The 27,796-nt window shown below is 38.9% G+C and overlaps 1 protein-coding gene across 2 annotated transcripts in view; it reads left to right on the top strand.

The window, feature by feature from the left end:
- The window catches only part of PLPPR1 (phospholipid phosphatase related 1), a 300,616-nt gene that overhangs the window by 77,395 nt on the left and 195,425 nt on the right, over positions 1-27,796 (top strand). The window lies entirely within an intron of this gene.

The following is a 27,796-nucleotide window of genomic DNA, read 5'->3' as shown; positions in this document are numbered from 1 at the left end:
GGTACCCAGTAGGTGCTCAATAGGTGTTTGTTGAATGAAATAAATACATGTATAAGTGATGCATAAAGAAATGATTATGCGATGTTTTGGATAAGTAGTTTGATAAGATAATGTATTGTCTCTTTGTGAAGACAGGCACCATTAGTAACTAAGTAGTCATGCCAGAACAACAGGCTTAGACAAGAACTGTCCAGGCATACAAGAAATTTAGTCACCTTAAGATAGCAAAATGGATTTCTGTTTAGAGAAAATAAAAGCCAATAGCATTGTAATTCAGTTCCTTTTATCCTTATTCTTCCTTTGTTTCTTTCTTTCTGGTAAATCCCACTTCATGCCATAAATTAATTCCAAACAATTAAGCTACACCTTTTGTCTGCTTTGGAAGTTCCAGAATTCTTTTCATCTCCAAGAGCTATTTTTTATAAAATGTGTTTCGTGTTAATATTCAATGGGTTTATTAGGGTTATTCCTGAATTAATAAATATTTTTTCAGTTTATCAATATTATTTATCAATACAGTAAAGATTGATATAACCCACATAAGCAAAAGCTCTTTTTGGTCCTCAGTATTTTTATTTATTATTTTTTTTGAGACTGAGTCTTGCTCTGTCGCCCAGGCTGGAGTGCAGTGGTATGATCTCGGCTCAATGCAAGCTCTGCCTCCCGAGTTCACATCATTCTCCTGCTAGTAGCTGGGATTATAGGTGCCTGCCACCCCTCCTGGCTAATTTTTTTTTTTTTTTTTTTTTTTTTTGGTAGAGACATGGTTTCACTGTAGCCAGGATGGTATTGATCTCCTGACCTCGTGATCCGCCTGCCTTGGCATCCCAAAGTACTGGGATTACAGGTGTGAGTCACCACACCCAGTCGATCCTCAGTATATTTGAAGGGTATGAAGGGGTCCTGAGATCAAATAGTTTGGGAAACTTTGATCTACTGTAATTAAACACCATCATTTCAATAGAAAACTGAAACTTAGATTCCCCCAAGGGCATAGTTGATGCATTTAAATCAGCATTTAATTATCTTCTCTCTTTTGACATTGTTCATCATGTTTTGTAGATCTAGGACTGTGAGCTCTTATAAAGCCAGTGCTATGCCATATACTTCTGGCTTATAGCACAATCATAGCTATACAGGAAGTATTCAAAATGTTCTCATTGATTGAATTATTTTTCCCATAAATTTCAAAAATTCTTCGAATATGTTTTTAAAAAGGTATACGTAGTAGGTTCATGCACAAAGCACTTAATGTTGGTTTTTTTAGCATTCCCATGGCAAGATCTTCTTATAATTTAGTAACCTGTAATCCTGCTACCCCAGGATAATCACTGTTAGTGTTCTGGGGTATATTCTTGTTTTCTTTTTTAATACAGTTCGGAGTATTTGAGTACGACCTTGTATTTTAATAAATTTTCATCATAATTAGTTAGCCATATATAATATCTGCCACTGGGCAGATCGTTTGTGACACAACACTTTCAAAGTTACTTTGAATTCTTGGCATGTACAAATGGCCATTGTGTGGCGCTGAGTGACTCTGCTTTGGGGAAGGCGGGGATACTTTATGTTCAATAATTTCCCAGCAAAGTAGCCCAGACACGTAAACAGTTAGTCATTTTTAATGGTACTAAAACAAAACAGCTCTTGTTATTGTTTTAAATTATCATCTATAAAAGCAATATAATATGTATGTAAAGTGAATAATATAAGTTACAAAACAAGTTTTTAGCTAACAAATTAGCTGAAGAATAGCAGGAAGAATTTCACCAGGCTTCAGAATTCATATGATGATTCAACTGGATTTTTGAATTTGAGTTTCAGATTGAGTAAGTGATAAATCTCACTTATAATTTGAAACATACAAATGAAAATAACAACAAAAATAATACAGTTTCTTAGCTTGCAGAGTGACAAGGATTAAAATGTTGCATAATACTCAGTGTTGCTGAGGATAATAAAAATGTAAATAAACACAACTATTTGGATGGCAATATGGGGACATCTAGCAAAATTAAAAGGCATCTATCCATTTTCCTAGTAAATTCCTTTTATTCTGAAACATTTACACAAATTTGCAAAATATACATACAAGAATGTCATATCATTGTTTGTAATAGCAAAAATTGAAGGAAACCTACTGTCTATCAATAGTGGACTGTTTTCATGAGCCATGATATATCCAGACCACTAAATCTAGTAAAATTATCAAAAGGATTGAGGTAGAGATATAATGTCCTGATAGTGAATACTCTCTAAGGTGTATTGCTAAGATTTAGCCTGCTTCCATTTTTGTAATTTCTGGAAGAATAAAAAGTTGCTAACAGTGGTTACATCTAAAGTGCAGGGTGGCACGGAGGAAGAAAAAATATAGGTGTTTGCTTTTTGAGAAATTATGTTCATGTGTTACTTCTATAATTAATAATAGTTTATAAAGAGCCTTAAGATGTATACCTTTTGATCCAGCAATATGACATTTTAGAATTAATCTTATGGGAATAACTAGGTATGTGTGCAAAGTGATGGTCTTATAAGATGTTCTTTTTGCATTGTTAACAATTGTGAAGAATTGGGAGCAATAAAAGTGATCAACCACAGAAGATGGGTTAATGGAATTATAGTTTGTTATTAAAAATAATGTCATAAAGGAATATTAATCATATGTTATTCGATGATGACCCTTGGAAAAGTAGGGACAGTGTAACTAAAATATCTAAAATGATAGATAATAAAACATGACTAATGATGGGTTAATGGGTGATTTTTATATTCTTCTTTTTATTTTTAAATCTGTATTTCCTAAGTACTCTCCAAAGAACAAGCATTATTGCTATTAAAAAGAAAATAAGCAATTCAAGTCATTTTCAGAAAATAAAAAATAAAAACTAGGAAGATATTCCTGCTAAGGGTAAATCAATCTTCTCTTGATATTGCTAGAATATCTGGTTCTACATTATTGTAGCCCAATTCTATCTCATAGTTCAGTAATGCTAATAATGCTTTGCTTATGCAATAGAATTTATATGTAACTGATGCATTCATAAGACCTTTTCTATTTAGCAGTCAATTCTTTTAATAAAAATATTTTGGAGACTGGTGAAATATTTGGGGGACAGTATTTTCCTGTTATATCTATATTTGCACACCTAAACAACATTAAATAATCAATGCAATTTGGTACGATTTGTCAATATTCTGTTGGTGCTAGTCTGGCATTTTATAAATAGATTTATTTGCTTTGCTAAGATAGACAAACTATGAAGCACTGTCAGTTACTTTGTGAAAATTTCAAATACCAGGTAGTGAAACCTAATAGCACCATTGTAAAAACTGCATATTATTATTTTCTGAGTCTCTCTGACCCCACAGCAGTGCAGATGCTTGCATTTCTCTCTGCTTGACCCAATTGAATCATATCGTTTTAATGTATCTGTCCAACCAACCCACCATGGATAATGAGACATTTAGAAAGGCACATAAATATTAGAAAGTCTTTGTAGTAGAACTGAATAAAATTTATTCTCTCAAATACCAATATTTTTAAATTGATACAGCGTTGCTTCAGCCTCACCTCCTCCCTTCCCAACCACATAATGTGCTTTATTTAAACACAATGAAGTTCAGAGGATCATTTGGAATTTCCCTGTCCCCATATACACACTTTATCAGCAGGCATACATGTCAACTGAGAATCATATTTAATGACAATGCAGTTTTACAATGTTATTTTAACATCCTACCTACATATTAGCTTAATACCTAGTTTGTCACTTAGAAACTTTTGTATCACAAAAATATTCAAGGTGGTGAAGACAACTTTGAGATTCTGTCATTTCTATATTGTTTTATGAAGCCCATACATATATGTATTTATATTTACATAAACAGGCAACAGGTACTACACATATAGAATTAAAAAGTGAGTACAGAAGGAAATAAAAGTTTATTTTCATGAATAGCATTTAGGTAAGATTGCTGTCCTTACCTATTTAGTATTGGGTTCATATTCTGAGAGGATGCAATTTTTGATTTTAGGAGTTTAGCTACTGTTCTCATCTAAAAATATCCAAGATTAACAGCTTCAGATGCAAACAGTGTCATTAGCAGTCTTTCAGATGGTTTAGTACAGAAGCTATCTCTTCCTGCATTTAATCATTGTCTCCTTCTGGCATGTAGTAATTCCTTCCCTCCACATGCAGAACCCCCACATGACTCCATAGTTACCCCGAGCAGTGCAGAACTGAGCTTGACAGTTTCCGTATGGTGCTTCACACTTTGGGGGAAATGTGGGAGTGAGGAATGCTGAGAGTGCACTTTTCATTCCTCCAAATTGATACAGGAAGTGGTGCTGGCAGCTGTCTAACTGTGGAACATCTGAGCAGGTGTGTTAAAACTTTATCTTCACATTGTGAAATGCCAGGTGGCAGTACTTGCTTGTTTGTTTGTTTATCATTTATGTCAAAATAAACCCAGGAGAAACAAGATCCTGTCAATTCACACGGGATAAGGCAGACATTGACCATTCAGATGTCTGCCTCAGATAATTTATTTTCAGTGAACATGATTTACAACTTTAAAAATGGATGCTTTCTTCTAGTTTTTACTTCTCATTTTGGGAGCTGAAAAGTCCTGAAAGATGTTTCTAATTATTTGTTCACAATTGTATATACCTGGAACCTCAACCATGGCTGTGTTATTCTTTTAGACACAGACATTCAAGTTCAGGAGGTCGTAGAGTGGTAATCGGAGTTGGGAGAGGAAGTGATAAGAATTTTATTATCTTGCTGAATTCTTAAGCATTTTAATTTTTTTTTTTTTTTTTTTTTTACCCTGGAGGATGTTTTAGTAGCCTGCAGTGTGAAAATTAAATACTGGTTCTGATTTACTTGAACCAAAACTAAACGAAATGAAACACTAAGGCATTAGGTCAGTGTTTTTGTACATTTACGCCTTCATACTCTGTAAATACTGTTTGCTCTTTACAGAAGCAACAAGAAAGTGATATGAGTAAGGGATATATAACTATTATTTATGTTTTTAATTTTTCTGCAGGAAATAGATCTCTTATAAGATGAACCAGAAAATTCATCATCCCAAGATCTTTACAAACCAAAGTTCAAATGTACCCATGGCACTACAATTTGAATTCCTAACAGGAATTTTTACAACTTCTTAAGTAGTCCAGTATTGGATATGCTTGGGGGAAAATGTGTTAAGAATGAACAGAAACAAAACAAAACAAAACAAAACAGTCTATGTTATCACTGAAGCTTTTTCACATGCAAAAAACCAGACAACAACAAAAACAGAAAACCAACCAAACTCCTGCATTGTTGATAGACATACATTTTTTTTCAAGAAAACTTTTAAAAAAGTAATTTTCATATTTCTGCAGAAACATAAAGCTCTGTGATTCTTTTGGTTATGTTGCAGAATTGTACAGAAGTCTCTGCCCAGCAATAAATGAAGGCAAACTTGGAAAGGTTAGCTGCAGGGTCCGCAGACAGAGAGGAAGGCCTGGAACCTGGAAGGGGCTTCTTAGGAGATGATATGAGGAGGCACAGATAGGGAAGGAGGGAAAGGCAGTGACATGTAGAAAATAGGGACAGTTCAGGTGGTCTCCAGTAGATGAGGCAAGGAGCAATAGAGGTGTCCTGACAAGCAGGCAGGAGTCTGAAAAAACTGTAATATTGAAAAAATCAGGGGGGCAAACAGTGGCATCAGAGTCTGGCAATGGCTTTCCATTGCACAAACAATAAAATCCAAAATCTTTATCAAGACCTGCAAAGTCCTACAAAGTCTAGCTCTGGCTTTCCTCTTTAGTGTTCTCTCTCTGCCTACTCCCCATTGCTCACTATACTCCAGCAAATTTGCCTGTCTATGGTTTTTCCAAAATGTCAGGTTTTTTTTGTTTTTTGTTTTTTGTTTTTCTTTTTGCCAGCTCAGAGCCTCTCCACATGCTGTTTCCTCTGCCAGGAATCCTGTCCCCAGCCCCGACCCCCATTTCCCACCCACTGTCCTGTAATTTGACTGAGTCCTACTTCTCCTTCAAGTCTCAATTTCAATGCAATCTTCTTCAGAGAGGCCTTTCCTGACCTCCTATTTCATAGGAGTAGAACCCCTGCCCACTGACACATTCTGACACAGTCTTATTGAGCCCTGTACTTGTTTTTTGTAGTGCTTATTACAATATGGAATTACTTGTTTGTGATATCTATGTTTCCCATTGTACTGTAGGTTACATAAGATGCAGGGACCAAGTGTGTCTTGTTTTATCACCATATAGTCAGTGCCCAGCACAGAACCTGCTGATATTTAACATATATTGAATTAATCAATTAATTAATTAAATATGAGTGAATGAAGGCAAAGAAAGGAGAGTACAGGTAGAAACAAAATAGATGTCTGGAATATCTATATGACGAAAAGAGTGACTTAGTATTTGGAAGCAAGGCAAATACCCTGTAACTGGAAGTGGGGAACAGGGCAATGACTTGGCTTCAAGAATTTCTGGTTTCTAGAACTAAGGCATCAGGTCTTAGTGTAAATGTTATCAAAACAAATTTGATGCCCAGTTCACTAAACATTGAATTAGAATTTTAAGTTCTTACTAAAGACATTATTGGTCTCAGAGTCCAAAGGTAATTGTGGTGGGAGGCAAAGGCCATGTGGCTACAGTCTTGGAGAAGGAAGAGTATCTAGCAGGTTGTTCTTTCTCTGAACACTGCTTGGCCATCTCCTCTCTAGAAAGCTTTTTTGGATAGTCTATCCTTCCATTGAGCTTGGGCTAAGCTCCCCTCCATGATGCTTTTCTAAAGTCTTCTGGTTTCTTTTGGATTTTGTATTTTTTGTCTCTCTCTCTCCCCTCTATTGCTCTCTCTCTCTCTCGTACACTTGTCAAAGCAGCTCTACTCAGTTTTACATCTCTAGTGTTTAGCGAAATGCCTATATATAAAACAAACAGTGAACTCTTCCCTATTCAATTTTTTTTTCTTTTGGAGACAGAGTCTCACTCTGTCACCCAGGCTAGAGTGCAGTGACATGATCTCAGCTCACTGAAACCTCTGCTTCACAGGTTCTGGTGATTCTCATGTCTCAGTCTCCTGAGTAGCTGGGATTACAGGCGTGTGCAACCATGCCCAGCTAATTTTTTATATTTTTAGTAGAGATGGGATTTTTACCATGTTGGCTAGGCTGGTCTTGAACTCCTGACCTCAGGTGATCTGCTTGCCTCAGCCTCCCAAAGCACTAGGATTACAGGTGTGAGCCACTGCACCCAGCTCCCTTTTCAATTTCTATTGCATTTATAGTTAGAGGCAGCCTGATCTCATTGTTTTATCCTTTTTGCTTTGTCTTTCTGATCAGATTATAAGCTCCTCGGGAGCAGGGTGGATTATATGTAACCTATCTTTGTGTGTTCCACCTTACCTAGGAAAGCATCCAAATAGAAGATACGTTTCATCAATATCTGTTTACCATTTACTTGATTGATTGGTCGATTGACTTCAAAGGTTCAATGGACCAGTAGACAGACAAGAACAGGGATATTGACATGATCACTCTTTCCTGGGTATGCATGGCAGACATCAATCACTGATACCTCGTCAACATTGGAGTTACCACCAATCCATCCGAGTTGTCATACAAGATGAAAGCGAGTTGACTTGTCTAGATTAAAATCTTGGTCAGCAGAGGGCCTGACTTCATATTTGTGCTTTGGACCTAACTTCCATGTGGATTCGGGTTAGGCAAGAAACCATTTTAATAGTTCAGTTTTCATTTAGGAAACTGGAAAAAAAAAAAAACTGTGTGTCTCACATATTGTGTTGAAGATCAGTAAGATGAGACATTAAAAAAAGTGTTTGCATAGGTATTTTCCTTTCAAATGAAGTCAGAGAGAAAGAATAGGAATGAGAGAATGAATGAGGCCAATCTGAGGCTAAAAAAGAGGAATCTTCTCAAACTGAGCTTCTGTAATAACAGTAGTTAATATTTCACTAAACACTGTTCTAACTGCTTTAATGTATCGTTTCATCCTCACAACACCCTTGTGACCAGGGTACCACTATCATCCCCAACATGAATGAGCAGCCTGAGACCCAGAGAGGTTAGGTAACTCGCCAAAATCACGTACTAGTAAACGGTGTATCAGGCCGGATCCCAACAGGGGACAGATGGCACGCTTGTATTTGTCTGGTTTGAGGAAACCTTAAACCCAAAGATCCAGGAAGTAGATAAGGCTGTGTGGATAGGGTCATCTACAAAAGACAGAGATCTTTAGATAAGGAATATAGCTGGCCCAAGGTCACTCCACAGGGAGAGGAGTAGGAGTATCAGACCTCACTCTCCTTTCTTCCTGTCTCCTGCCGTTGCTCCCCACTGGGAAGCAGGAAGGTAAGGAAGCCAGCTGATGTGATTCGTACAGGCCAATGCCTCAGGACACAGAACAATGTGATTAAGGTAGGTCTTGGGGTAAGTAGCAGTGGAACAGGGATTTGAACTTAATCTGGTTTTGGGACAGATGCTCTTAACAATTACATATCTGCCTCTCTAAGTACAAAGTGCTTAGGTAGAGCTGGCCCAATTTAATGAAGAGCTGAATGGTCAGCAAGGGGTTACTGTTTTTCCTGCACTCCTTAAAAGCACAGTAAGTGGATGCTGGTATACATGTATCTCTATAAAGGGAGAGCTAAGGACAATTTGTTAATGGCCTGGTTTAGATTAACTTGCTCAGTACCTTTGAGAGGTGGTAGAGAGGTCTCCTTTTTATTTTATTACCTCTTGTAGCTAATATGTTTCTCAGCATAGTCTGAGCCATGCAGCTGCTGGAGATGACTCTCCAGGTAACTTCAGCATCACACTCTGGGGCCAGACTGCACTTGACTATGCTGCCTTCTCACATTCTGTCCCATCTCCACAGTACTGAAAGTACATTCATTTTTGACACTTCATTCCGTTTCCACTCCAAAGCACTAGTGAGACGAAGTGCCCCACTCACTTCTGGAAGATGACTTTCTTCTTTCCAAATGGAGCTTCAGGAATGTATGGGAAAAGAGGCAGCCTGTGCATTTACATGTATCCGTGCTCCCAGGCTGATTCACACAAAGCATCAGCAACCTGCATAAATTTAGCCTATGAGGGCGACCGTGACATTTGTGAGAGTGATGACTGATTTCAATATGCAAGTATTTATTGGGTTCCTACAATGGGCAAACATTGGGGCTATAGTGAGGAACACAACAGATGTAGTCTTATCATACTTTCGGAATTTTACTTTTAAAAGTACAAATTGCAATTTGAGATTGAAAGATATGTCTTTTCTTCCCTTAGGGAATATAAGAGAGGACAAAGAATTGAGCTTAAAAGAAAATCATAGATGTAAGAGACATAAAAAACCATATTGCATAATAGCCTTTTTAGCAACCGTTACTTAAAACCTGACGGTGAAATGTGCATATATACCATATGGCATATGTGCATTATGCTTTTATCATATTACTTGAATGTACACTTAGCTGCATCCCATTTTAATGAAAGGGATTTCTTGCTTCTTTATATTCATAGAATTACCCCAGATTCAACTACACTTAGCTGCATCCCATTTTAATGAAAGGGATGTCTTGCTTTCTTTATACTCACAGAATTCCCTCAGATTCAACTAGAAGAGATAATAATAGCAACAATAATAGTAATTTACTCCATTAAGGATGACCACTTTATGCTAAGTTCCAAACAACTCTCACTACTTGACAGTAGATTTTGGACTCTACTCAAGACCTTCCAGTTTTTCAAAGAATGAGAAGAACATTCTGTAGAAGCACAAAACTTTGAAGATTCTCTAGGAATTAATATAAATCCAATGTGGTTCTGTGACCAAATGTCAGTATCATCTAGAAAATCCAATAAATAGCTATAGAGTACTAACTGTCTGAGAGGCAGGCAGCCAGGAAAAAACATGGGGTTAAGAGTACAGGCTCTGAGAGAATAATTATGTTTTGGGAACTATAGTATGTCTGTTATTAGATTCTAGTCTCATCAGTTGTTTTTTAAGTTTTTTCTGAATTTAGACTAACTCTGCTTATTCTTGTGAAACCACCAGTGATCTCTGGCTGCTGCTCAGAAGAAACAAAAGGGATGGGTAATGTAAAAGTCTGAGTCAATATTCTAATTTTGGCCACATATTGGAATCAGATAGTCGTCCCATATCAGCTTGGTTCCATCAGTTGCCCCGTTCATGGAAAGCCTTCTTATTTAGTTTACTTGGGATAATTTTGCTTAACTGTCGTGGGATATATTGTTGTAGTACTCTTTGTGTAGAAATGCAGGATAAGGGCTGGGCGTGGTGGCTCACGCCTGTAATCCCAGGACTTTGGGAGGCCAAGGTGGGCAGATCACAAGGTCAAGAGATCAAGATCATCCTGGCCAACATGGTGAAACCCCATCTCTACTAAAAATACAAAAATGCTGGGCATGGTGGTGCATGCCTGTAGTCCCAGCTATTCGGGAGGCTGAGGCACGGTTCGCTTGAAGCTAGGAGGCAGAGGTTGCAGTGAGCCAAGATTGCACCACTGCACTCCAGCCTGGGGACAGAGTGAGACTCCATCTCAAAAAAAAAAAAAAAAAAAAAGTAAAAAAAAAGAAATGCAAGATAAGTTTATTGAATGTTTTCTTAAATTGAGCACTTATTAATCTTCCAAATATCACCTTTTGTTGAAACTCAAGATTTGTGAGTGGCCCTCAACATACTGATGCCTTCTGACTAGGCTCCTCTCTACCCTGAATATAAAAGACCTTCATAGTTAGGCAGGGATATCATATCATCGTCCCTATTCAGCCTGAAGAAGTTACAGAAGATGGATCTTCGTCCCTCTGCAACCCTTAGGATTAAGGGTTCTCTTATGAAAGGAAAGGGGAAATTGTCAGAGGCTTTTAAACCAGAGTGACTCTATCTTGTATAGAGGCTGGATAAAATGAGGCTGAGACCTACTAGGCTGCATTCCCAGGAGGTTAGAGCATTCTTAGTCACAGGATGAGATAGGAGGTCAGCGCTAGATACAACTCATAAAGACCTTGCTGATAAAGCAGGTTGCAGTGAAGAAGCTGGCCAAAACCCACCAAAAGCAAGATGGCGACAAGAGTGACCTCTAGTTGTCCTCACTGCTCATTATACACTAATTATAATGTATTAGCATGCTAAAAGGCATTCCCACCAGTGCCATGACAGTTTACAAATGGCATGGCAATGTCAGGAAGTTATCCTATATGATCTAAAAAGGGGAGGAAGTTTCACTTCTGGAAAGTGTTCACCCTTTTCCTGGAAAAATCATGAATAACTCACTCCTTGTTTAGCATATAATAAAGAAATAACCATAAAAATGGGCAACCAGCAGCCCATGCTGCTGCTCTGCCTATGAAATAGCCATTCTTTTATTCCTTCACTTTCTTAATAAATTTGCTTTCACTTAAAAAAAAAAAAGTACATGCTCTGAAATCAGACATGTGAAAGAAAACCTTAGGCAAATAGTTTAATTTCCAAAGTCTTAGTGTCCTTCTCTTTAAATGGAGATACTACCTCTTTCAAAAGGCAATTGTGGTGGCCGGGCGCGGTGGCTCAAGCCTGTAATCCCAGCACTTTGGGAGGCCGAGACAGGCGATCACGAGGTCAGGAGATCGAGACCATCCTGGCTAACACGGTGAAACCCCGTCTCTACTAAAAAAATACAAAAAACTAGCCGGGCGAGGTGGCGGGCGCCTGTAGTCCCAGCTGCTCGGGAGGCTGAGGCTGAGGCAGGAGAATGGCGTGAACCCAGGAGGCGGAGCTTGCAGTAAGCTGAGATCCGGCCACTGCACTCCAGCCTGGGCGACAGCGAGACTCCGTCTCAAAAAAAAAAAAAAAAAAAAAGGCACTTGTGATGATCAAGTGGTACTCTGGGATACTCTGGGATATTGGGGTTAACCCTGTCCAAGGACTGCTTTGTTGGACACTGTCAATAGAGACAGAATGTGTAAGTTTAGCAGTATTTTCAAGGAAAAAGCATAAAGGAACAATTCAGATGGTAGCCAATGGGTGAAAGAAGATAAAATATTCAGAGAAAGTACCTAAGATACAGTGTAGCTGCTATAGCTTTGATTTATGGCTAACATCCAAGGACAGAGATGGGCAGGAAGCTGATAAACAGAGGCTATGACCTGCTGTGGGCAATAATGTAGGCCCCTGAGAATGGGCCAGCCAAATTGGACATGCAGCACCAGGAGATTTGTGAGAGTATTTTTATCTTTCTTTTTCATCTCTTGTCTCCCCAGCCTTACCATGTTCTTGCCCATAGAGCTCAACATATGTTTAGTACATGAAAGGCTGATACCTCTTCTTTGAGAAGTAATTTGTGGACAGGGCCTTCAGAGTGGTGCTTTTCCCTGTGTTAACGGTATCCTCGTGTTCCAGGGTGGTAAGCTGCTTTGGCAATGTGGCAGCCCACTGGCCTCCTGGGACATGCTTCAAGAGTAAACCATTTCACACCATGCTGCCCTGGGAGCTCAGAGCAAACCCTGGCCATCAGATGTGGCCAGTGGAGGGCAGCAGAGGGCTGCAGAGCATGGTCCAATGTCCCTCTGGAGGTCGTGGAACTACCAGGACGTGTATCTGGATGTGAGAGTGCAGGATTGACAGGAAAATGCCCATTGGCAATCAAGAAGAGCCAATAGATTCTTGGGAGAAAGATCTGGCTGTGGAGAAATTGAGGAGCTGGCACCTTGAAAACCCTCAAGTAGATTAGGGAATATCAATGGGAAACTAGAAACTTTGAGCATGTGGAGTAAGGACCAGCCTAACAACATAACAATAATACTTCTGCCTTCTGCAGATCACCAGAGGCCAGAGCTGGATGAGATACCTTCCAGAGGACCTCAAAGAAAGCCTCAATTGCCCTTCTGGCCCTCTATCTAGCTTAGAGAATGCAGTGGCTCTGGGCTCTGGAATAATAATCTCCTCCCCATCCTTCTTCATTTCGCTCCCCACCCAAACCACCCATTTCTGTCTCATCTGTGGTTTTATACTTAACTGTGGAGGCTAGTGCCATACATCAGTGAAAACACAGATTTTCAGCGGCTACTCAACAGCCTTGCTAGTGGCCAATCTAACCTCAGTTTACTGCCGTGGTTAGAAATTAGCAGGTGTTTCTTTCTACTTTTAGCCTCTGTTTTATTGGGTTTGCTTACTGGCTAAAAGAGGTCTTGGGGTTCTTTCTGTGGCTAATTTAAGTCACACATCTTCACACCTAAAGTGGTGTTCCAGCCAAAATATGTTTGCACATATAATAATAAAAATAATCATCTGCCACATGTGAGAAAGAGATAGAAATCTCTCACAATTTGTTTTCCATTTTTTTAACCCCTGTTATCACCTTTACTGTAGATGTAACAACCAATGGAATCCATCGTTGTGTGTTCCTATTGTTAGCCTTGATGGCTAGATTTGCTGATATTACTGGCATTAGGCTTTGCAAATTATTTCAAGGAAAGATAACATTTGGATGTCCACATTTTTGTTCAAGGTCATTGGCCAATTGTATCTTATCAATGTCTTTATCCTTGTATCATCTACATTTATTACACCTTAAGGAAGCATCATAAATATCCTTATTGGCTAGAGCCTCACTTCCTTGTAAGGTATCTTCTTCAATGACTCATCCTTGCCTTTCTGTTCATAGTTGGTTAGCAACAGATGCAGTTCAATAAATGGATGGGTATGTGCCTATTAGATAATAAGTGCCATCGCCTTCTTTTATCTTAAAATATTTCCATTTCTTCAGCTAAACAATGGAGATGATTACACCACCATATGCTCCCCTCCTTTAACAGATGCTAGTGTGGGGTCATTACCAAAGAAAGGGTTTGAGGACCAGTTCCTCAGCCACTCATCCCAATTGTCTTAAGAATCTCTGTACCCTAGAAGAGATATCGCCCTATGAGGCCCTTCCTATTATATCCAGAATTTAGTGATGTTTTCATCTTATTACCACAATCACATCCGTTGCATTGGTCATATGGTGGCTTAGAGGACAGAATTAGAATTCATCAGTGAGTGGCTGTTACAGGGAAACAAGGACTCAACTTAAAAAGCATTCTCTAAGTAAAGATTGACGGGGCTGCGTAAAGATTGATGGGGCTGATTCACAAGTAGGTGAACTGTAATCCTGGGGGTTTTAGGTAGAGGCGAAGGCCACTTGTCACCACTGGTTCTCTCTGATGGTCAGATCAGATTCTTCATAAAGTCTTCTATAGTACTTGGGACACATAATTATTACAGGCTTCTAAAATGGGTTTCTAACAAATTACTGTTACCTGAAATCTTAGCCAGCAGAATAGTGCAATGCATTTTAAAAACAATATCTAACTTTTTTTTTATCAGATGAGGAATAAATTAGCATTCATTGAGCTCCTATGTACCAGGTATTGTGCCAAGCACTTTACATTCTTTAATGCTTGCAACAACCCTGTTAGGCAAGGGTTATTCCTTTCATACCACAGAGCATTTAAGTCAGTTGTTTAAGTTCACATCATAGCAGAACCCAAATCTGTAGCTAGATCTGTCTAAAGGGCTGTCTTTTCAACACACCAGGCCACCTTTCATGAAGAAATAAAGGCTATACTTAACCAAAGCTCCGTTCTCCTGAGTATTACCATGCATTTTAGTTGCAAGTATTTACGATAGTAATACATAATCAAGGAGCACGTTTTTTTGTCAATGACTGCAGTGTAAACCTACCTTGGCTTCATTCTATGTTCACCTCAGAGTGTGTGTATAGTCAGTTAGTTTTCACATTGAATGTCAGCAAATGGAGTGAATGTGGTACTCAAAGAAGGCAAAAAATAATTGATCATCTTAGATTTACAAGAGTTGCAAAAATTTTGTAACCAGCTGTGCTGTAAGAATAGTGAGTGTGGTCAAATAAGACTAATGAATTCTTCCAAAAGGTAGCAGCTTTTACCCTTTCTATTACCCTGGCTGAGTATCTACTCTTCTCTAGATATAGGATATACACTATGGAAGCCATTTGAAGACTGATTACAAATGTGGCCATGACAATATGGTTAAGCAATTTCATTAATATGTAGTTTAAAGAACAAAAAGGCCAGTGCCACCCCAAGGAACATGGAGGTAGCATTTTCTAATACTATCTAGAAAGCTGGAGCATATCCAAATAGTTAACCTTTGGGTATTTATTTTCTTTATATGAAAACAGACATAGGCCGGGTGCGGTGGCTCAAGCCTGTAATCCCAGCACTTTGGGAGGCAGAGACGGGTGGATCACGAGGTCAGGAGATCGAGACCATCCTGCCTAACACGGTGAAACCCCGTCTCTACTAAAAAATACAAAAAACTAGCCGGGCGAGGTGGCGGGCGCCTGTAGTCCCAGCTACTCGGAAGGCTGAGGCAGGAGAATGGTGTCAACCCAGGAGGCGGAGCTTGCAGTGAGCTGAGATCCGGCCACTGCACTCCAGCCTGGGCCACAGAGCGAGACTCTGTCTCAAAAAAAAAAAAAAAAAAAAAAAAAAGAAAACAGACATCGACACTTGTTTTGTATTCATTTGTTTTTCAGGTTAGTTATTGCCATTTGCTTTGAACGTGCATAGAGGGATTTTTCAGAAGCAGCATCTGAGCTGTAACAAGGAATCTTATCTGGCAATCTTCCCTGATCTGTCACTGAAGGCTAATCTCACTACAGGAACACTGTCATACATCATAAAGATATATACCTTTTCCAGGCATTTAAAAACATATTTATCTTTCCTTTGTTTTACAAATACTGACTGTCTACAACTGTTGGTTTTAATAATATTACCAGCAAACAGTTAATTGCACTTGCTATGTGCATGGCATGGTTCTAAAAGCTTTTTAATCTCACAACAACTGAGATGAATCTCATTTTCCAGAAGTGGAAATTATATAAAGCTTAATTTTTTTTCTTAATAGACTAGGAAAAAGTAAGATTAATCAAAATCCCTGTAAGCTTTAAGGTTGATATTTAATTTAAAACAAAACAAAAACAGTTTCAAAAAAGTACATTCCCAAAGTTATTTGTAGAGTCATATTTATTGTTCACTTTAATGTTTAGTCATGGCTAAAGATTTCTGTAGCTAATCAGAATCGGTCGAGCCACTACATTTATTATGAAATAAGTGACATCCCTATGAAAAATATTCTATTCTAAATATGACCCAGGGCAAACTCTGAATTAGAGCTGATGCATTTTGTATGCTACTGTACTTCCATCTTCATTAACACCTAGCCAGTCTTTCTTCTAACACCTAGTTAGCAAGTGGTTACTGTCAAAGACTGCTGTGTTTCAGTTCTGTCCAGAGGAGCTAGATCTGTATTTGTCTACATCTGTTTTCAGAATTGCAAATAGTAACTTTTAATATAAATAGCTTGTCTTAAGTACAATGTTTCGGGGCCTCATAAAAGCACTCTTCCCTTAGACCTGAATGTAACATCTGTATGATAGATTCACCTGGGCTTGTGCCAAGGAATTAGTGTTTCTGAAACTTCTCAAGGTCTTTGTTATAGATGGTTCTCCCTGTAAGCCTATCAATATATCTCTATATTTTCAAAATCCTAAATAATGTTCTGTGCTCTAAAATTGATACCAAACACAAAAAATCTGAAAGTCCTCCCAAATTAGGAATACTGAATAGCTCTACCTATAAGTTAGTCCCAAGGTCTTCAAGACACTAAGAAGTAGAATATCCTTATGGTTAGGTCTCCAAGCTTGGAAATCAGATGGCCTGAGTCTGATCTGGCCTGTACAGGCAACTGTGGGTTACCACAAATGTAATGTGTCCAGTGATAGATGGGTGCTCATTGGATAGTGGGGAGCCCATGGAGAGGGGTTGTTGGGGTGATCAGACCCAACACCAGGTCGTGGGGGCGACACAGTCTGGTGGAGTCAAAGGATTGAGAAAAAGACAGTTTGAGAAGTAAAGTGGGACCAGGGAGCCATCGCGATTGTGAAGGCTGTGAAGGCCCTGAGCTCTGGGAGCCCACGCCATTTATTGGTAATCCAACAAGAAACAGGTGGTGAGGATGTGGAGGTTGAAAGGGCACGTTGCATTAAGCACCAGATTTACAACCGTGATGGTTTAGCATTTGCTCTGCTACTTGAGATAATGGAGAGCAGGTTCTTTTAGCTCAAGATACAATCAATCCTGGGACAGCAAGGAGCAAGGAGCCAGCAAGTCTAGACACATTCCAGAGCCACAAGCCCTGGATTCTATCCAAGCCACGAGGGGTTTTATGCTCTGGGCTTAGATTATGGTGTGTCAGGGTAGCCTTCCACCCTTTAGCACAGAACTTGGTGCTCCAAAGGCCACAAGGGGTTTTAGACCCTGGACCTCAGACATGTTCCAAGACTCTTTTACATTATGTCAGACATACAAGCCCTGCCTCAGCTTCTCCAAACACCCAGCTTTACCCAACATGCCACCCTTCTCTTTTTTGTAAAAGGGAAGGTATCATTATTGCTAGCTATCATTATTACTAGCATAAAAGATGGCCTCTTTTAATTGAGCAAGGCAATTGCAGGCTGTGTAGCCTTAAATTGCCGGTTAGTGATCAAGCTTCATTCTTCTTAGCCCTTATTCAAATTGGAGTCGCTCTGCTTTGAATACTTTCCACATATCTCCCCTTTCCCTTTACAAGAGGACCCTTAATCCTAGGGGTTGTAGAAGGATGCAGGTCCATCTTCTATAACTTCTTCATGCTGAATAGGGGTGATGATACTCCTGCCTATTAGGGTCTCTTGTATTCAGGGTAGAGGAGCTCAGTCAGAAAGCATTGGTCCATTAAGCATCTGTAGGTAAAACCCTGGCGCTCCAGCAGTTTTTCAGCTTCCTGTGCGGTCTTCTCGATCTGTCCCTATGTTATGGGGGTTGCACCCACACAGTTCGTTCATCTCCCGCAAAAACACAGCATACCCTCACCCCCACATTAGTAAATCTACTGAAACAGAAGCAAAAACTTTTTTGGCTGTAGCCAGCAGGCCACTGATAATATTAGAGAAACAGGCCCCTTCTAACAAGGCACAGGGAAAGCAAATTGAGGCTTTTCAAACCTTCAATTCGCTCTGTACAGGTGGGTCCACTAGATGCTGTGGCTCATGATAGATCTTCAGATGTTTGGCGGGCACCCACACAGGCACCTGATCGTCACCTGGAGAGACACAAGCAAATCCTCTCCCCCATATAATTATCTTTCCTTTTTCCCAGCTCTTTGTATGTAACCATATTTTTTTCCTAAGGCCTGAGGCATTAAGACGAATTAAAGAATGGAATGCTTGTACATCAGCAAAGACCACAGAAACCAATGCATCTGCCCTTTGATTAAGTTTAGTTAAAGGACCAAAAGGTCCTGTTGGAGAGAAAAGAAAGAGCATTTTTATCCTTACCTCCCTCCCCTCTATTTCTTTTATATTTGCCCTTTGAGCCATAACAAATTTCCATAATTCTGAGTGTTCTTGTCTGTCCCTGCAAATCTCTGCTAGTCTTTGCTAGTCTCTACTTTTGTACCTCTTTAGGGCACTGACCTTATATTGCTAGTCTTCCTCTATCCCTGTCTGTCCCTGTGGTACCTGTTAGTTCCTGTAAGTCCCTATCTCTACTTATCTCTACTTTACCTACTTGTCTCAACTTATCTCTACTTACTACTTACCTACTTGTCTCAACTTATCTCTACTTACTACTTACCTACTTGTCTCAACTTATCTCTACTACTTACCTACTTGTCTCAACTTATCTCTACTTACCTACTTGTCTCAACTTATCTCTACTTACTACTTACCTACTTGTCTCTACGTACCTACTTGTCTCAACTTATCTCTACTTTCTACTTGACTACTTGTCTCAACTTATCCCTACTTGTCTCTACTTACCTATTTGTCTCTACTTGTCTCTACTTACCTACTTGTCTCAACTTATCTCTACTTACCTACTTATCTCAACTTATCTCTACTTGTCTCTACTTACCTACTTGTCTCTACTTACCTACTTGTCTCTACTTACTTATCTCTACTTACTTACTTATCTCTACATCTTTCCTGGAAACCTTTTTATGACCCTGGGTAGAGCTCAGAAATCCACCCTTTAAGCTTCAGCAAGAGACAAAACAGGGACCCTGGACCCAGCACCAGATTGAAGGGAACAGGAAGTGCTCTCCCCTCCCCAAAGCAGGAAAACCAGAGTTAGGCCCTTGCAAATTTCTGCTCCACATCCGTGTCATCCTCAATTTCCTGGAATAAATTGTTGATCATGACAATTCACATATTTAGCAAAACAATGACCATTGTAACATTATAGACTCCATAAAGAACGTAACCAATTTGTGGTTATAATTGATGACCACTGATTTCACTTCAGAAAGTTCAAATCTAGCCCAGAACAGTGTCTTAAAACTCAGTTGCAAAGGCTTCATTTTGTTTTACACCAATGTAGTAGGAGTAGAGGTTGAACATTCCCATCATAAAGGCCACAAACACCACGGTGAATATATTCAGCCCATATCATGCCTGTGTGCTCATTAAATCTGTTTTTCTCTAGCAGAGGCAGGTTAACCATGAAACTGAAGCTTCAAGATGACTTTACTTATCCTATGCAAAGCAGCCTGTGATTTATTTTTTCTGGGAACTACTGCCAACCAGGCCTGTGTGTCAATCTGTAAGCATCCAACAGCAGGTCTACCGTACAAATAGGTCTTTTGTCAGACACTTGATTAACCCAATATACAGCCTTTCCTGTTGGACTAGTACTACCAAAGCCTCCTATTCTTTTCACTGTGCTGCTTTATGTCAACAACTGAGCAATTCTTTCTCCTAGGGAAGCAGACCACGGAGTTGAGGAACTAATAACAAATTGAATTTCTCTGGTATAATCAGAACCAATTATTCCTGTATGCACAGTGATACCCTTCAAATTTAGACCAGACCTTCCAAGCAATAGACCAACTGTTCCTGAGGGCCAGGGTCCTCTAACTCCCATAGGGACCTTTTTTGGTGGCTCTCCAGGAAGTAAGGAAATGGGAATTGTGCTGCAGAGGTCCATGGCCGCACTGCCCGCTGTGGCGGGAGACAGTTGTTGCCATTTGTAAGGGCACTGGCTGTGCTGGATATGCCTCGGTTTATTGAGATGCTCTCTGAATAAACAAGCCTCAGATTCCACTGGGTCTTAGTACTACCAATTGCTCCAAGTTTTAATGTTGCAACTACAGGAGTGGTAAGTTTTATAGCTAATTCTTTTTCTCTCCCATTAAGGAGAGAAAGAGGAGGTGGCCATTCACTTAATTCAGCAGGTGGAGCCACAAGGGGTTTTAGACCTTGGACCCTGGACATGTTCCAAGACTCTTTTACATTATGTCAGACATGCAAGCCCTGCCTCAGCTTCTACCAATACTCAGCTTTTCCCAACAAGGGGTGGGGTAAGTGAGGAGAATGAAAGCAAGTAGACAGAGGGTCATTTCAAGAGGATGAGGGATGAGAAATAGAGAAAGAGAGTAGGATAATTAAATCTATCAGATATTGGGCTGTGTAGGGGATATTGGGCTGAGGTGCAAGTGAGGATGACGGTTAACAGAATTTCTAGAAAAAGTAGTTCAGGAATTTCTCTGGGATATAGAAAACATTAAGAACTTTGGGATATTGAGAGTTTTCTTGGGGAACATGGGCTCTGTGTCTAGAGATATATTTAAGGAAAAACTAGGACCATAGTATTAAAGAACCAAGGGGTCTGTGGCTTACACTGGAACACAAACCAGAACATCCAGCTGTAGAGAAATTCAAAGGAAGAAAAACTTCACTGGCATCATGATTCTTCCCAACCTATCTTTATAGATTTTTGTTTAAATTCAGAGAAATTGTTTCCTTAAAAGGATGAGTACTTATTTTTAAAAGTGCATATAAATCATTTTTTCCTTTGAGATATAATAATAATCTTACCTACTCTTGCCAAACTCTTGTATCATTTGAACCAATCTATGGCAGGCAGTTTACTGAGTGCCAAACTCCATTTCCACTTGCTGTTTTAAAGGCATGGTAGATCTGAACTTTCTTCAAAGCAGCAAATAGATACTGTGTTTGGCACTCAGCCGAGTGCAGGTTTAACATGACAGGAGGGTGACGTTTTTTTCTGTTGATGTGCCCAAGTTAATCTGAGTTATCTCTCCAAATACATAGGTAGGTATTATCAATTTCTCTGCCTAAATCCATGTAATCTGCAGAGTTGACAACGTCTCTGGTGAGAGCTTTGAAAGCAGATGATTTCGTAATACTCTGTCTTATGAGGGTAATTCACAACATAACCCTCTGTTATGAGGAATAGAGAGGTTAAAACACGGACTCAAGTTAACTCAATCAATAGAGGACTTTGAAACCCCATCTTTTTCCTTTTTCTAATAGTACAAATCCTGTTGTTCTCTCAAAGTTGGTACAAAGCTGATCTATTCCTAGACGCTAAACCTTACCAACTACACTTAATAATGCCTAATATATCATATATAGATATTATATAATATTAATCCTTCTTTTATCTCACAGATCATAGATCTAGATATACATCTGTACTAAAGATGTTCTAATTACTTTATTGTCTCCCCAGGTAGATTTTGAACTCTATAGGGTAGAGTTCCTTGTCCTCTAATTCTTTAGTGCTCCCATGCCCTCTTGTTCATTATAGAGCACACTGTAGGGGCCCAAGAGATCCTTGTTTAAAATTTAAGACTGCCTATATCAAATGTTGGCAAAGTGATGGAGCAATTGGAACTCTCATTCACCACTGGTGATAATGTGAAACGGTACATCCACCTTAAATAACACTTGAGAAACATTAAAAAAAAAAAAAGTTACCCATGCACCATATGACCCAGCCATTCCATTGCTAGATATTTATCCAGGAGAAATGAAAGCATATGTCTGCACAAAAACTTGTAAACAATTGTTCATAGTAGTTTTATTTGTAACAGCCCAGAACTGCAAACTACCCAAAAACCTATCCACTTATAGGTGAATGGATAAGCAATTTTGGTATATCCACACAATGGAGTACTGCTCAGCAATAGCAATAAAAAAGGGGAAAAAATTCATACAATAACATGGATGAATCTCAAAATAATCATTCTAATTGCAGAAGCTAGACAACAAATAATATATATTAATAGTATTCCATTTATGTAAAATTCTAGGAAGTGCAAACTAATGTATTTTGACAGCAGATAATGTAGTTGCCTGGGGATGAGAAAGCAGAGAGCAGTAGATAAAGGACAATGATGAAACTTTTTGGGGATATGGAAATGCTCATTATCTTGATTATGGTGATGGATTCATGGGTGTATACACAGGTCAAATGTCGTCAAATTTACACTTTAAATATGTTCAGTTTATTTGTCAATTATACCTCATGAAGCTGGGGGAAAAAGCAAAAATAAATTGTATAGAAACTATTCTGCATCTCCCTTTAGTATTCCACTGTCTCTTTTCATGGTGAGAAGCTCCTGCTTTGAGATAATCACGCAGTTGACACTGAGCAGATTGGGGGCATTCAGGTCAGAGAGAGCTTGCATGGTCCAAGGTCTGTCACTTTATCAGCTGCATAACCCTAGGAAAGTTACTCAGTGTCCCTACACCTGTTTTCTCTTCTATAAAATGGAACTAATTATATACTTTAGTTCCATTTTATAGAATGGAACTATAAAGTATCCCATTTTATAGAATGGGGTACTTTTAAAACTAAATTAGATTAAATGTCTGGCACTTCATAGATGGTAGCTATCACTATTAGATACATATTATTACATATCGTTAAGCACTTATTTTTTATGGGATTGGCACAAATTTACTGACAACTTTCTTAGTTTGATTTTAATTCTTGCTGATTCCCAACCAATTGCTAAGAATAAAGCAACTAACAAAGAATGAGCAGACTATGGCTGAAAATATAGATAATACAAAATCACTTCTGGGCACTTATCTTCTTCATTCTCCATCGCTTGTGCCAGGCTGAGTTGGCAACAAATGTAGAAGTGTGTTCAGATGTTCCCAGTAGAGAATAGGATAATCCAGAGAATGTGTATCAGGTGCAAAGAGAGATTTAACAAACTGGTCAAGAAGTACTTGAAAAAGTATGGGTTTGGGTTTTGGTTTTGACAGGTATGGCTTTAAATATGAGCTCAGCCACTTACTACTTACAGAGGAAGTCCTGTACAAGTTATTAAACTTCTATAAACCTGAGTTTATGCATGTATAAAATGTATATAGTGGTACACACATCACAAATTTGTTGTGAGAATAAATAATAATCATGTTAATATTAGAAATAATTTTAAAGATAAATCTGTGCTTAATGGCCTCTACTTCCCTTCTTGTTCTTGATAAAGCCAATTGCATGGTTAATAATGATAATCATGTGATTTAACCTGACCTTGATGGCATTTTTAAAAAATTGCCTATTGTAATGCCCTGGTACAGCATTCTGTAAACTCATTCTGGAATCATGGGTATGTGTGAATGCAGGGAGAAATGAGGTTACCTGAACTCCTGAATCCTCTCATTAATATTTCTTTTAAGGGGAGAATACCTGTCATATTTGAAACCTTCTGAGCTCAGGAGGGTAGCTAAAGCAGTATTTTTGTTTAAAAGTAGTGAAGACAGGTGCCAAAACTCAAGCCTCTAATTCCTAAGCAATTCCAAATTCCTTGACCCCAGCTGTGTCAGTTGTTGAGCTCATCAGGTTTAAAGGGGCCACCAGAGGAGGGCTTTTAGGACTCAGAAGTTCTGTTAGGGAAGTAGAAGCTGAAAGTGAGCCAGATGGAGCTGGAATCTGGAGGACTCGTCGTGAGCAGGGAGCCCACTTGGTCAGCTCAGTGAAGGCTCTCCCTCAGACGCCAACATCTACATGTGGATATGGAAGGTTTGCCAACACTCACCTTCTTTTTCTTAGCTAACTTTCCACAGAGTCTGAGAAAGGTACATATTGTAACCTAACTTTTCAAAGGAGGAATTAAGTTCTAGATAAACAGGTAGTGAAGAACTTTGCTTTGAAAGAAATTGTTAGTAAAGAGTTTAAAACCACGGATTCTACACTCAGATTACCTGGGTTCAATTTTTAGCTTTGCCCCTTACTAGCTGTGTGGTCTGGTGCCAGTTACTTAATCTATCTCTTGGTTTTCCTATCTGTGAAACGGTGATAATAATAGTGTCTGCCTCATAGGGTTGTTCCCAGCACTGATATGAGTTGAAGCAAGGTGGTCAGAACAGTATCTGGCTTATAGCAAGTGCTATATTTGTGTTGGTTATTGTTTTTTGAATGTTTACTATAGGAAGTTTCATAAGAAAAGAAGCTATGGTGTATTGGGATTATCTTGGTTTTCCATAACTATATTTGTCTTAGACTATTTGGCTAGTAATGTCTAATGACCTTGTAGTGGTTTTTAAATACAGATAGTTTGGAAACTGAGGGGGCACTGTGCCCTTGTGTCCTCTCATTGAACAACACTATTTCACTGTTGTTCAGTGTTTTCAGCTTAAAGAACATCCTCCTTCCACACTAGGAGGATGACTATTGTATGCCTACTGTACGTGAGTTTATCCCTGTAAGAAGGTGAAGAAAATTAGAGCAAAGTAAAATTCAGTGCTAAAAAGAAATAAGCTATTAAGCCATGAAAAGACATGAAGGAAATTAAAGTGCATATTACTAAGTGAAAGAAGCCAATCTGAGGAGCCTAAATATTGTAAGATTTCAACTATATGTCATTCTGGAAAAGCAAAGTTATGGAGACAATAAGGAGGTCTGTGGTTACCAGGAGTTGGGGATTGGGGAAGAGATGAATAGGCGGAGCACAGATAATTTTGAGGGGGGCGAAATTACTTTGTATGATACCATAATGATGGCTACATGTCATTATCCGTATATCCAAACCCAAAGAATGTACAAGTCAAGAATCAACCCTAATGTAATCTATGGACTCTGGATGCTTATAATGTGTCAATGTAAGTTTGTCAGTTGCAACAACGCACCACTCTGGTGGGGGATATTGTTACTGGGGAAGGCTATGCATATGCATGAGCAGCGGGTATATGAGAAATGTCTAAACCTTCTTCTCAATTTTGCTGTAAACCCAAATCTGCTTTTTAAAAAAACTAAGTCTTAATAATAAAAGAATGCACTAGTGAATTCCAGTACTTAAGTTGGTTTTTTCATCCCTTCTTTTTTCCTCAGTCTCTGGAACTTCTCTGTCTTCAATAATTTTAAGCAAGGATTATGGTTGTGTGTTCTCATGTCTAAATTTAGCCACCAGATTCAATCATGCTACAAAGCTGTGCATCTGAATTAGTGTTTAGCTGTGATAGAAATCCCTTGGGAATCAGGTTCCAATTGGGAAACTTAGATAAGCTTGAGTAACAGTCTTAGTAATAAAGTAATTTTTTTCTTTTTCCATATATAGAATTTTCCCCATCAATACCCACTTTGATCCACAAAATTTCCTTTACCATGCATGGTCTGTCTCTCATATTGCACATGTTTGAAATTGATCTTATACTTTAATATTATTTTCCTTTTAATAAGCATGGTTCTCAGCTGCTGGGAAGAATATAGGCCTAATTATTTCCCACTGATTTTATGTCCATTATGAAAGAAAATTTGCTGTAATTATTAAAGCATTATAATTTGTAGTAACATGAGAACGCAGGAAAGTGAACAGGTTGAATTTGGCCTCCAATATCAGATGGAACTAAATCTGAATTCTAGCATCACCATCTGAAACCTTTTGTCATTTGATAAATTATTTAACTTAAGCTCCAATCACTTTATCTGTAAAAATAAATAATTGGATCTACTAAACATGATATTTACATGGCTAGTTTTAGGCGATCATAATTAAATGATATGACATATACAGGTGCTTAGTCTTTTGCCTGGCATCAAGTGAGCACTCAGTAAAGAGTAAGTAACACTCTATCACTGTTTTTCAACGTTTTCAGCTTAAAGAACATCCTCCTTCGACACTAGAAGGAGGATGACTATTGTATGCCTACTATACTTGAGTTTATCCCTGTAGGAAAGTGAAGAAAACTAGAACAAAGTAAAAACACACTTAAGCCATATAGCCATATGGCAGTTATAGGCTTAGACAACCTGGATGCAAGTCCCAGCTCCACTCCTTACTACTACTCTGTGAGTTTTTGGCAAGCTGCTTAACCTTGCTGTGCTTCATTTTCTCCATTTACAAAATTGGATCCATAATACCATCTATTGGGTAGTTGTGAGAATTAAGTAAGGTGATATACACAAGGCACTTGGCACATAGAACTGGCTCATGGAAAGCATTCAAATATTTGAATCACTAATATTCAAGAATAGTTGAAGAAATCACAGATTGTTAACAGCCTAACTAAACTCAAGTTTAGGTTTGGAGTTCTAGGAAGTGTTCAGGAGTTTTGTTCTACTGTATAAAGATGAAGTTGGCATCCGCTAATAGTTTTTGCCAGCCTTCAAGCCAAACTGACTATATCTTTGTATTAAGCCGTTACTGACTGCTTAAGAATTATAGAAAATATGAAAGTTTAACACTTAAGGAATTGTCTATTTAAAGAGACAAGCCTAAGTCATAAAAAATAATTTGAGGAGAGCATCCAGATAATACAGTCCAAGTACTAAATGATATATTGTGGTAAGAACAGGAAATATATATATATATTTTGAGACCATTCCTTGCTCTGTCACCCAGGCTGGAGTGCAGTGGTGTGATCTGGGCTCACTGCAACCTTTGCTTCCTGGGCTCAAGTGATCCTCCCACCTCAGCCTCCCAAGTAGCTTGAACTACAGGTGTGCACCACCATGCCTGGCTAAATTTTTTATTTTTTTGTAGACAGTGTTTTGCCACATTGCCCAAGCTGGTCTCAAACTCCTGAGCTCAAATGATTTGCCCACCTTAGCCTCCCAGAGTGCCGGGATTACAGGCATGAGCCGCCGCGCATGGCCAGAACAGGAAAAATTGAAAGATGAACTTCAATTGTTCAGTGTATGGCAAATAACTAAAAGAGTTTAGAAGGTGGTAGAGATGGATTCCAATTCTAGACCAGCGGAACAGCAAGAGCAAATGGGTGGGACACGGTGGAACTGGGCCTGGTATTTGTGGAGGGGAGCAGCAGATGAATGATAAACCTTGGGAGAATCAGAGGATATCTGTGGACAAATAGTGGAAAGTGAGGCTGGGTATGGCTTTTGAGGCAACAGAGGACCTGTAAAGAGTCGAGCTTCCCCATTTTACAGATGAGGTGTAGAGGCATGAAGAACTATTTTTCTGTGTCATTATTAACTGGAGTCAGAGCTGGTGTTAGGCCCACCCTATTAGTCCTGACTCCCTGGCTAGTGAACTTGCAACTGCATCACTGTGTGGGATTAGAGATTACAAAGAACCTGGACTGGGGAAATTAGCTTGATGCTATCCCCATGCTCATTTTTTCTAATTTTGTAGATTAATCGCTGCCCTTTTTCTATCCACACCATATTCCCTAAAGCGAAAAAAGCAAATGTTACTTCATAGGCCACTCAAAGGCCTTATCTAAATCCCCATTTGGGAACACTCAACCCCAAACAAGCTATTTGGTTATTGGAGTGATGGCTTAGAATCAGTTTCTGATTCCCTGGCAACGTGTTTTCCATTGTATCACATCACTTGCACTTGTTTACTGTGATTTCAAACTCCTCTCTTAATGGTCTCCTTATTTCTATCCCTACCAGGCTAGATGGCCCAGTT

The sequence above is a fragment of the Theropithecus gelada genome, chromosome 15 (assembly GCF_003255815.1).
Source record: "Theropithecus gelada isolate Dixy chromosome 15, Tgel_1.0, whole genome shotgun sequence".
NCBI classification, from domain to species: Eukaryota; Metazoa; Chordata; class Mammalia; order Primates; family Cercopithecidae; genus Theropithecus; species Theropithecus gelada.
Note: the sequence above shows the minus strand (reverse complement) of the source record. Positions and strands in the feature narration are given on the sequence as shown.